Consider the following 13,055-nt stretch of genomic DNA (forward strand, 5'->3'; position numbering starts at 1 on the left):
CAGGCCCAGCAAAAAAAAAAAGATAGTCAAGAGAAAATGTTGTGCTCGTACTGAGCACAAACCGTCACAATAAAGACCTCACATTTTAAACATTATGGTTTTACAATCGTAACCTTGTAAAGATTATTGTCTTTTGGTTCATTACAGTGAGCATCAGGCAGGCCAAGAAAAACGCAAGAAACGACGAAAGAAGAATTAAGAATGTACTATTCTATTTAACTGCTGGAAGCATTGAGGTCACTTGGCTTCTTGTCCAAAGGGTTAGATAAATTGTTATACAATCTTTTGCAACGTCTTCTTTCGTGCATTTTTCGCTTGTGAATTGATTTGAATGTTTTCTATGGAGAATATTCATTTGACCTTCGAATAAGCGTTTTACGATCTGCTTGATGTGTGTATATATTTTCGCTTGAATTTCGTTCAATGTTATTTCATCTTTTGTAACCCTTTTTTTTCTGCGCATAGAAAAATTGAAATGCAATCTGCCAGTTCCGGAAAAGGAGGTCGTGACTGATTTAGTCAAATTGAAAACATCGATCCTTCTCGGTAATACAATCTATTTCAACATTTCGTTTGTGCTGTTAAACAACTGGTGTTCAACGAAGCAAATTGCAAATCTACTCAAACCAAACGAGAGTGAGGAAAGTTAACATCATCAAAACGCAGTTTGTTTCATTTCATTGACTGCAATAGCTAAGAATAATCTTGGCGAGAGAAAAAATTAATTAAATAAAGAATTGTGTGTGTGTGTGTACTCGGTTTTAAATTGGAAAATGCATGTCCGTATGCACAAATCTCATGTATTTATAGTGTCAAAATGTACAAAATGAACAACTGGTTTCGAAGATTTTTCACATATTTTTATTGCTTCGTTTCATCTGCCAACTCTCTTGCTGAGAGCATATATTCACTCGTCAATGTAGTGATTGTGCTGTGTTTTTGTGGGCACTATGATGCTTGAAAACTGGTTTCGGCACGCAATATTTGAATTCAACCGAAAAATACAAATATACTGATTTGATTTCATCCCGTTTTTATGATTCGAACCGGAATATAATAATAACAATATAATACCCAACCGAAAATTTCATATTCGAAGCCAACAAAATAAATGCGAAATATGCAACATTTCTTTTTTTTTTATCAACATTTTTCGTTGCATCACATTCGCATAAATATCTCTTTGTTTGTGTGTATGATGTGTGTATTGAATTTCTTTTTTATTCAAAATGTAAGAATGTGCATTTCAGCACATTTTTTTTTCTTCGTTGGATACATAGTATTCTCAAGAGTAATGATTCACACCAAATACACAACGGGTTCAAGTATTGCTTCAAAGCTTCGATTGACATTCAACCGTCGAACTGCATTGATTGCACACAAGCTATTCAATCTGAAATTGGCATTTTTGTTGCGTCTCTGGTGTTTCGCATTTTTTTTTCTCCATTTTTCTTCTCTCTCTCTGTCTCTGCTTCTCTCTCTATCGATAGTTTTTATCGAACATGAAGGTGAATGTATTATGAATAGAAAATGTCTCAATTCGATTCTGACAATCAACTTTCAACAAAATCAAAAAAGGAAAGAAAAAAAAGGCGATTGAGCGCGCACGATAAAATCGTTTCAAAGATTTCGAATTTCGTCAGCATTGTACACATCATTTTGTTGTTGTTGTTGTGGTCTCTTTTCCTTTGGAGAAAGAATTCGTCTGTCGAACTGAATAATAAATGACGACAAAATCCATTTGCAACCGTCTTGTTATCGAATATTTTATCAGAAATTGGAATCTCTGGGTAATATATGGTGAAAATAGACTCTTGATGCGTTTTGTTTTTGGTTAAAAGTTCAAACGAAGTAAAATGTCGTAAAATGACTTTTTTGCTACTTAGATCGACATACGAACTAGAAAAAAAAACAACAAACGTGAACCATAACTGCCACTTAATTTTTTGTTTGTTTTTCGTTTGAAATGAAGACTCCTATATAAATTAAAATAAGAGAAGGCTTCCGTTTGTTTAAAAATTGATATCAAATTCACAGCAAAAAAAACCGTCTACGACTAATTTATTAATATTTAGTTTGGTTCGCTCTTCCTTGAACCACATTTTTAGACGAATATCACCCATTTTTTTTTGTTGATCGCTCGCTAATGGATTTTCCGTGTGTGGCGGGCATGCCACGCGAAATTCATCCATAAATAATCATTAATAAGTCACATTTATTTTAGAAAGTCAGCGTATTTCGTTGGTGCGCAATTAAGGGTCTATGAAGCAAATGTGTGCGCAATACAATGCAAATAAGAATATTATTCAGAAGAAAACAGCGAAAATTACCCAAATCCTTCCCAGTTGACATTAAATCATTCCCGTTACAAGCGGTTTCAATGCTTTTATCTTCCGCATTTTGCCTCTTCATTCGTTCACCTTGAACTCGCTTCATATTTTTTTTTGTTCCCGTGTCCCAATAATAATAATCAAAATGAATGGAGAGAGAAAAAAATATGGATAAAATAAATGAAAGTTTGCACAGCGACGCATGGTTTCAAAGTGTGATGGGCTGCTCCTTTATTCAATTATAATCCATTTGTTTGCCAACGCCGTTCCAATCCGGATGCATATGGTGCCAATGCCGGCACCGCGCATTTTTTCCCAAATTCAGACAGATAATATACATACATTACCGCTTGCACAGTGTGAGCCATATTTATTTTTCTCTTCATTTGGATCACATGCATAATTTATACAGAGTCATCGCGTTAAGCCCATAGGACACATTGTGTACACCTTTATTTTTTCCCCGAAATTATACGCTATATATACCATGACTAACTGTGATCCTAACAGCCAATATCTATTTACATTTATCTAATGGAGCCAATGAAATGCTAATGCAAACAAATGGAACGCATTTCAACCTTAGCTTCAATGATTATCATCATACGTGCTATGCAGATGATGTCGAATACAATACAACAGCAATAAAAGTACAAACAAATTCGATTCAAAAGCAGTTAGCGAACGAATGCAATTTGACATGCATTTGCATTTTACGCGAACATAAACCGTTGAGATTTTTTTTTTGTTCGTGTTGTTGTTCGTCTGCTAATCACATAATTAGCATTCAATAACGTGAAAAAAAAATTGAAGAAGAAACAACATCGTTTATCTGATTTGATACAATGTAATTTTATTGCAGTTTCTTACCAGCAATAAATCAACGCTGCGAATTGTTAAAGTTATACAAATAAAATGGAATTTTAAATTGAAATCGTCTGTCAGCTGTGTTTACTCCGACAAATTACTATGACGTAGCGTTATTTTATATATATTATGATACTGTCATACATCAAATAAAAATAAAGAATTCAAAAATGCACCGTTTCACGTAATTCAGTTTTCATTCATAAAAATCATTTGGTATATAAAACAGCTGATTTGAGTGTAATGGTTAAAATGCTATTGTCACTTTCAAAGAATCCAAATGTGCTGCTCCCATTTATTATTATGAGCATGGACAAAGTTTTATGACACTTGTTAAAATGGTTGTTTAATGAATTGGTGTGTGTGATTGTATAAATTTATATATATATATAAAAGAGCTATAATAAAACCGTCTTGAATACATTAAAAATAAAGTTATTATTTACGTTCGGCACAATTCCGAGCCATATCTAGTTGGTAAGATTGTTTGTGCGTTTTCTTTCGTGTGAAAACAAGAGAGAGAGAGAGCGAGAAAAAAATCACACACATAAACAGTTACTCTAAATACTAATTTGGTTGAGGCATTTTTCACCTTTTTATTTGCGAACTGTTTATGATGTGTGTTTGAAAATCGTCATCATTATTTCTTTTTTAAAGAAGACTCATTTCTCACGTGTATGCGATAATGTTGACGCCGGTTTTTATGCTTCCAAAAAAAAAGAGTGCGGTTTGGAATGAGTGCGACAGAACAACAACAGAAAAGTACACAATTTTTTTTTATGATGCACGTGCGCTATCTTTTATTGTGGCAATTAATTTGGTTGTATACGTTGTGTATTTTTTTTCTGCAGTACATTTTTTTTCGCAGTCTGTTGTTTTGCCATCAAACTTTCTTGCGGTCGGTCGGTCTCGTCTGAGTATCGATTTTACTATCCGAAGAGAGTAAAGTGTTTTTATATGCATTTCTAATTTGGACGGTCGTTTTGTGAGTGTGTATTTTTTTTCGAAGGTCCACATGAAGAGTAGGTCAAGTTCATGTTGATCCTTAAGCAAAGTGACGTATCTCTTCTTGATTGTATGTGCTTGAGACACTTCTTATTTTTTTTATTATTATTTTACTACATTCTTTTTTATGGATTTTGAATTTTTATTGTCGAACAAAATATATGTGTGTGTATGTGGCTGGCTCTCTGATGCACACGGTGCTAAAACCAGCCATTCTATCACTTCTGGTCGATGTCTGTTCTCGCTTGCACACACAAACAGGCCAGAATGAGAGTGTGCATAAATCGAAGCCAAAGCACTAGACGAAAGACTTATATGTGAATGCGGTGAATGAACGCGGAAAAAAAACCAACCAGAACACACACACACACACAAAACATTTATGGTTTTTATGAGCAATTCCACGATTTATGTACGTAATTTAATCTTATACGTTTATTTATTTTTTTGACTGTTACCGTTTTACTCAATGGCAAATGAACTCAAAAAGTACTTTGCCGTAAATGCCGACGGTCGACGATGCTACCGTCGCTGCCACCGACGATGACAACGACTCATTGATTAGCCAGTTATCAATTATGGCCACAATACATTGTAATATAAATCGATGCTCAAATAAATGTTGCTTAGAATGGCAAATTCCAGTTTTCGATGAATGTCGCTAATGTTAAAAAAATCAATAAAAAATCCATTAAATTGTTATTTAGACGATAATTGCATAATTTACTACTTCAGATTCCATCCCATCCAACCAATTGCAAGAAAGAAGAAAAAAACCTGCAGCCAAAGCAATTTTCTTCATTGATAAATTATCCGTATTTCCTGATTGTGAATACTTTGTCTTCGATTTTAATCTTCGTAACATCGTGCCATCAAATCTTATGAAAAATTACTATATTTCAATACAAGACTCTCGGTTCAGACGAATGGTCAAAGAAGAATTTTATTTAAATGCAAACAACCAGCTCAAATCATCAAATAGAAGCGTTTCTATAAGACATATTTTAACCCGTGTATTGGTAAAATTGTTGATGTATGAGTGTAAACGAGCATCAGAACTACTTTCAATGAGACAAATACTACAGACATGCGTATTGGTAAGGGGAACGCCCTTTTTTTAATGGCTGAATCTATCGATTTACTTTTGCTAAACGCACATTGGTCGATTGCCTATAAACAATTATGGCTGCTCTTTTCAGGATTTTCAGCCTGTATCTATGGATATGTGTGTGTGTGAGTGTGAAGTGGAAAACTGAGAATTGTAGGGATTTTAGATTGCTGAATTTCCCTAAATATTCGGCCGCATCAACACATTGAAACCATCCATTTCGTTTTTGTATTAGTAAATCGTCCAGCAAACGATGCTGGAACATTGATGAATTTCACACAAGTTGTCGGTGTGTTAGTGAGCCTGTTTTCAGATGTACATTCTCCTCTCACCAGTTTTGCTTCACACGATCATTCATCGCTTCTTTGCATCATATTATACATTTTCTTCCCTACTTCATTGTACAATGTAGAGATGCACAAAAGCTTCAACTGGTGTTATTCGCTCGAAGTTGATGAAAGCTTCACACTTCGATCGTTTTCAAAGAGATAGCGCTGCATGCTTAACTCAAGTTCTAAGCAAAAAATATTCATGTTTTTCATCAGTCGCTACAGTATTTTTTTTTTACTCATAGCGACGGCATTTTATATTTCTATCATCATATAGACCAAGAAACATTCTCTCGCCCATTTATTTATATAAATAATTTTGCATCAATGCAAACCATTTTAAAATTTCACATCGCAAATAAACATGTCCGAAAAATAGCAACATTTTTGTTTTCTTTCACAAAGTGGCAAAGTCTATAAAATGCGTATTAATAGCGCATTACCTAAAAAAAACCAACAACAAAATGAGTAATCGGTTTCTAATTTTGTTGCATAACCAACGTTAAAACATAAATTCTTATAAATGTGAATCCAATTTTGTCACAATTTGCTAAATATGTAGCGGTTTGCATTCGTTTCATTTTTTCAATGGAGATTTTCGTGAATGTTTTTTTCTTTCATTTGCAGAATGTTTGTTGAAGAAATTGTACTTTATAGAAGAGCCAAGCTGATCTTATTTAATTTTGGGGAGATGAATATTAAGCCGTAGAAATGTCCAAAAAAGTGATGCGAATGTCGTAAAACTCGGTAAAAATTGTTATTCAACGAAAAATCTGTTCATATCAATCGGTTTTTTTTAGTGCAAATATTGCGTATCGCTTTTCTGTTCTTATTAAGTAATTTATGTACAAAGATGAGATCATTTTACGATAATGATGATTTCCGACGAGGAAAAAAAGTCAAATCGATGTAATTGAATGAGTGAGATAGCTTGGAACACATTGACATCAGCCAAATCGATGGCCAATTTTTTTGTTGCTGTTGTAAATATATAACCATGTCGTCCATATTACGTTTTCATCGGATGAAAAGATAGGCTTTTATTGGAATTAATATTGGCAAAGACTTTGCCGCTCCACAAAATTTCTCGACATTGGCATTTATTATTCGGGTTCGCTTACACAACATTTCGCCTTTATCAACTGAGATTTTTGTTTGATAGTTTTTTTTTTTTTGTTTTTGATTAAAGTACACGAAGGTCTTTCTCAATGATTATGAAATTTCACTTCGTGATCAGTAATTCGAGACAGGTCTCAATACATTTTCTTGGGTGTGTGCTTAATTACGTTAAAGAAGCAAACAAAGTTACAAAATACTTTACCGAAACGAAAAGAGTCAAAGATTAACTTTTTGCATCTGAAAAACTTGTTCACGTGTAATCCCAAAGCGAAATATGAGAAGAGAAGAAAAAAAAATTGTTTGATGATTCAAAGTTGCAATATCGAAATTCAAGCTAAAACACATACGCACGCATCGTTATATTACATTTAAATAAAAATATGTTTGACTGTCACGTAAATGCATTTAGTCCTTTTTTCCGCATTAAATTGGTTTTGTTGTACACATCGGTGCTGGCATAAGTGGCAGTGGGTTGAAAATTTACGCATGGCTTATCCCCCCATTTTTCGATTGCAAAAATGTTTTGCCGTTCAAATGAAATGCGAGAGACTAGAGGCGACACACACACACATAAATTGCCGTCGAAAATGCCATTTTTAGACAGTAATATATGGATTTTACCTTTGCTACCAAACGTGACACACGTAGAATCATTCAACGCACCGTCACATGTTCCATTCTCTCAATTTATACAATTTTTATTTTTTTTGCTCCCATTTGATTTTGAACACAGAAACAAATCTAAATGTAACATTGGCATATGCATGATACGCACATTTGAACATATATCGAGGGCAGGATCATTTATCCGCACAATCCAATGGAAAATGTATGTGAAATATTCGGTTATTTTCTTCTTCTAGTACTTTAAATAAGAAAAACAAACCAATAATTTATGCATTGAAATCAAATATTGAAGTGGAACATTCCATTATGGTAGAAAGTCACAAGCCATTTTCTCTCTCAGCAGAAGAAGAAGAAGAGAAAAACATGTTTCGATTATTATCGTTTTTTATCACTTTCAACCAACGACTTTGCTCATCTCAACATTTGACTAGACGCATTTTTCTTATGGCTAGAACATTCGATTGCGCATTTCTTTTCGAAATAAATGTAAAACACGATTGAACTCAGTAGGTTGATGATCACAAAAAAAAATGTCAAATGATGCATTTGGGCTCATTCGACGTCGTGAAATCGCGACGGATTTTTTTTTTTCGATATTTTCTTGTTATTCAAGCATTTTTATTTGTGTTCATTGTTTGTCACACAATTTTCTGGCGTAATGTATTCGAAGTTGGATTATTTTGTTAGAAAAAAATCTCGTGCAAAAAGACCATTTTCCACAATTTTTCCATTTGAGAACAAAAAAAACGACACCATTTTCCACATTTACTCTTTCAATATTTTACTTATTCGATTAGTTTTTTTTTTCTCTCTCTCGTCTGATTGTCGTTTTATGTAATCACAATTTAATTAAGTAACTTGGAACGAACAAATTGTATTTCACCGCCCATTAATGCCAATCGAAACAGGATCAAACATGTGTGGACACTTCCGATGGCATTAGAAATAAAAGGCCATCATCAAAATTACATTGAATTCAAAAGGCATTGCAAAACGAAGCATTGATCGAAAAGGGAAAATGCAATTTACTTTTTGCCCGAAAAAAAAGTATCGAGAAAAAGAGAGAGAGAAAATAAATGAGAGAAGAAGAGTGAGCAATTTACGAGCATTGCGATTATAGATGAATCGTGTGTGCACGATTTTCGATGTGGGTGAAATAAATATGGTGATGCTAGAAAAACCAACTACTTAAATAAAATGGAATCAACTTGTACTATTTGTATTTGCCGTGTGCAATATGTGCTCAAGCATCTGTTCTCTTTTCAGCTCTATACGAATCGGAAATTATATGGCAACGAAAAAAAATTGTGTATGTGAGTGACTGAAAAGTTTTTGCTGAATGAGAAATAGTTTTCCCAAAAGTCCAATTTTTGCACAACAAAATTTATGTATATGTGTTAACATCACTCCATTTGCTTTGGCCAATGTAATGCAGACACCTCTCTAACCAATGACGTGAATCGAATGGATTCTTTTATTATATATACCAAGAATATCTGATGCACGAATTCAATTTCTGATAAAATTGATAATTTAATGCGCATTCACCATTTCTTCCTACAAAAAAAGAAAGAACCAGCAAAAAAAGCGAACAATTATTGAAAATGTTTTTTTTTGTGTTCATCGGTTTTGGAATATTGTTCCTTCCTTTTATGATAAACAAATCCGGTTCGAATTGAAATTGACGCCTCTCGTGCGCGTTTTATGAATACTTAAATTCTTATTTTAACAACTCTTCTCAAACCAACAACAACAACAAAAAAATTCTTAAACTAAACAATTTGGACACGTAGTTATTATTCACTGAATGGTAATCAAATCGAAAGTGTTATCACGTCTGTACGTAACAAAATGAGACTCAGTCAGATCACGAAGAAAACAAAAACAACACAAAAGATGGGAGAGAGAAGAAAAAAAAATCCGTGGGATTGATTGATTGCTTAGAATCGAACGACTACAAAATACGCAATTTGTGGGAGAAGCGCACTTCAACCGGCATATTGAGAGAAAAAAGAGAGAGCAAAAATGACTTTAATTAATATGCGACCAGTAATTTTCTTGCTGCTTGTGGAATTATGTGTGTGCTTAGTTTTCGAATAACGTCTTATGAACTAAGTAACTGAAATTGTGGCTACAAAAAAAAAACACGACCAGTCACTTTGAGTAATTGTACTTGCAACACTGTCTTTAGGCCTCTCTCTCTCTATCGCTCTCTTTCTTACTCAGCGAATGAGAGAAAATGTAAATTAAAGGATAGAGATAACGTTCTAAACGAACGGAGCGTAAAATTTATGACACGGGTTGCCAAAAAGAGCAAAAAAGCAAGAAAAGAGAGGCACCAGCAATACAAAACACTGACAGGCAAATATATACACAATTGCTATTTTATGACTGCCAGAGAGTGATGTCGAAGATCGTAAAAAAATAAATATTGTGTCGCTTGTACACTCATACACACACACCAAACGAGCAATTGTACCGAGAAACGAATTTTTGTTGTGCAATCAAGGAAGAGTTAAATAGCGCACTTACTTGACGTAAATAAACAAATAAAAAGATGAAAGAAGCATAGACGAAAATGCCAGAGAAAGAGAAAGCAAACAGGCGACTCGATAGTGTAAATGAAGACATAGTAAAGTTTAAGTTAAATGAAGAAAAGGACCATTGAGATTTTTGTTTCGTTTTTTTTTCACCATTTACTCCTTTTTTCCACTTCTTCTTTGATTGTAAAAGTTTTCTTTTCGCTTGAAAGAAACTCTTGGTCTACATTTGATTCTATTCTTCTTTTTTATCTTTTTATTTCAGCTTTCCATGAATATTTCAGGTAAACAGTGAAAGATGTTGACAAATCTTGACAAATCTTGCATATATTGTAAACCATTTCGAAAGGGTTCAACTCTGTGACAGTGAGTTTCCTGCTGTCATTGATTGTTGTAAGGTTGCGTATTGTTTTTTTCCGGTTTTTCACACCTTTTTCAAGCCTTTCGTATTGATCCAACAAAACAACGAAAAAAAAAAACACAGAACTTGATCAGAAACAGCACGGAAGCAACTATTTCTAACAACAAAAAAAACATCGAACACGTACATTACGTTTATACACGCATGAAGATAAATTGCTTGAATTGCTTAGTTTGTGTCACTTGAGCTACACCATCGAAACGACAAACAGCATCGAATATAACATCAGTCATATTTGATTGTTGCGAACAACCAAATATATAATAATGAAATCAATATTCAAGTCGACGATATAATTTTAATTTCATAAATGGTTGTTCACGCTCACTTTTCGACTCAACATTGAATAACATTGAATCGACTTCCAGTCATACGCAATACATGCAAATAAAAAAAAATCCAACAACAACAACTAAGAAACAATGCAGACATGTTCCATTTTCAAAAGCATAAACATAAATCAACTTCACGTTCAAAACTAATAAAATAATACATTTGGTATACGAGTTAGAAGTTAGTGTGTGGTTTTTACGATGAAACTGTGTGCGGCGACGGGGCCATAGTATCAGCCTACATCATCCCAAAACGATACAATTTCATTCCATTTGAAATATGCGTTGAAAGCCACACATTGGACAGTTTGCTAGATATTAGATAATTTAATTTCAAAAACTGCTGAAATTAGATTCAAAACAGATGAAATTCATTGTGAAAATTGGACGTATGGCGTTTTGTACCAAAAACCAACATCCCATAGATAAGCTTATGGGTTTTACGATAATTTTGCAACGAGCATAGAATACCCTCATCTCATTCAACGGGCCAGCCAAGTTGATGAAAACCATGTTTGGTGATTTTGTCACATTAAAAACTTTCTTTTTCCAGAATGTTTCAAGTGAAAAATGTGTTTGATAAATGGCGCTCTCAAGCACTTGAAATGTTCCTATTTTTGACACATTTAATTCATTTTGAACATGTTTATGTTCACATTTCTCCAATGCGTCGCAATTTTTTTGTTTGTTTATTTGGAAATATGAAGGAAATATTTCTCTGAGAAAAACATTGAATTTCGATATATGGAATTTGTTAAAGGACTTGTTCCAAAATCTCGTCATCAATGTTTAGATAGTTTCATATGAACGTGAAAAATAATAATAATAAAAAAATCTCGAGTATCAGCTTGAGTCGATTGGCCAACAAGCCAAATGCAAAGTCGTAAAAATGGAATTGAGTGGCAAGTTATACATTGTTACTCGATGGAGAAAGAGAAAGAAAAAAGAAGAAGAAAAAAAAACATGAGAACATAATGGAAAAGCTGCCAGCGAATCAAAAAATTTCGTGCATAAACTTGTCGAATAATTTGTATTTTCTTTCTCTTGTTTAATCGATTTTTTCCCGTTTCGATATTCCGTTTTTTTATTATTTTTATTTTTTTTTTCTATCTTTCTCTCGACGGTCGCATTTTTTTCGTATTCGAAGTGAGAGCTGCGACGAGAAAGAAAGAGATAGAGCGTTGGGCCGAGAGCAGAGCATTTCAGTACGTGCTGTTGATATTTTTAACATAAGTGCACATAAATTTTAATTTTACGATTTACATTAGGGCAATATAAAGCCTTCGGCAAATCAATATGAACAAAACCAGCCAAAGATGCGGGAAATTATGCAAAAGCAAAAGCAAATGAAGAAAAGAAATGACGAAAAATCCAGCTCGACCATCTTTCTTTGCAATCGAAAAAAAAACTTCTTATTACTAAATAATTAACATTATTTTTCTTTTACGCTTTCTTTTCAACATTTAACACAAACGAATGTATGTTTTGTATTTTCAGATGGGTGCCGCGTTTGATAAGCAAGGTAAAGGTTGAATTCGGTCATTCAGCGCGTAAAACGTGCACATCGGAACAGAGAACGAAAGACAGCGGAAAATATGAGGTAAGATCTCATCATTGAATTCATTGTAAACAGCAAATCGATTGGTTTCATGTTTCCGAATGTATAAAATCGACTTAAAAAATCATTTATAGATGGAAATTGTACTTGTTTGCACACTTTGTAAATGAAGTGTAATCAAGAGTAAAAGAGAAAATGATCGAAAGAGGAATGAACGAATAGAAAATGTTTCCCAAATGTAATGTTATGTAAAGTGAACGCGAAATACCTCTTGAAAGTGCACTCTATGTGTTCGTGTGTCTGACAGAATGATATTTTAGCGATTCGTTTTGGAATTGTATTCCGTGTGGTTTTTTCTCTCTCTCTCTTTCCATTTACCGGAAAAACATCCCAGACAGAAATGGCTTTAAAGAATCTTATTACGAATTATTTATTATATTTTCTAATATTTCGACACGTGAGAAGACTCGAAGTGTCATAAAAATTGAACAGAGAAATGCCCTAAACACGTGTAAAATGCAAAAAAAAAACAACAACGACAGTTTCGTCCGTCTATTCATAGTTGGTATATTTTTCGTTCATTTCTTATTATAATTTCAATCGAAACGAAACAGAGAACGAAGAACAGTATTGTGCGGAGTGAAGAATGAGAAGCGGGTGTGTGAATGCATATGTATTGGTGTGCTCGTTGCCTGTTTAACAAATGGCTGCCGTAGTGAGCGAGCGCAGATAAAATATATACTACGTCAATCGTCGATGGGAATGGTGTGTACAAGTATGGTTGCCAAATAGCAAATCACCATAGCAACCATTGAATCG

The 13,055-nt window shown here is 33.7% G+C and overlaps 1 protein-coding gene across 4 annotated transcripts in view; it reads left to right on the forward strand.

Annotated features, from left to right (window-relative positions):
- LOC116338349 (homeobox protein abdominal-A homolog) overlaps window positions 1-13,055 on the forward strand; it is a 91,554-nt gene that overhangs the window by 15,077 nt on the left and 63,422 nt on the right. For all 4 annotated transcript variants that reach the window (XM_031763552.1, XM_031763547.1, XM_031763551.1 and 1 more), the window contains exon 2: window positions 12,176-12,278. The gene's annotated coding sequence lies outside the window, so the exon portion shown is untranslated. The remainder of the gene's footprint in view (window positions 1-12,175; window positions 12,279-13,055) is intronic.

This window comes from Contarinia nasturtii, unplaced genomic scaffold (assembly GCF_009176525.2).
Source record: "Contarinia nasturtii isolate CC-2019 unplaced genomic scaffold, AAFC_CNas_1.1 Cnas_scaffold_350, whole genome shotgun sequence".
NCBI classification, from domain to species: domain Eukaryota; kingdom Metazoa; phylum Arthropoda; class Insecta; order Diptera; family Cecidomyiidae; genus Contarinia; species Contarinia nasturtii.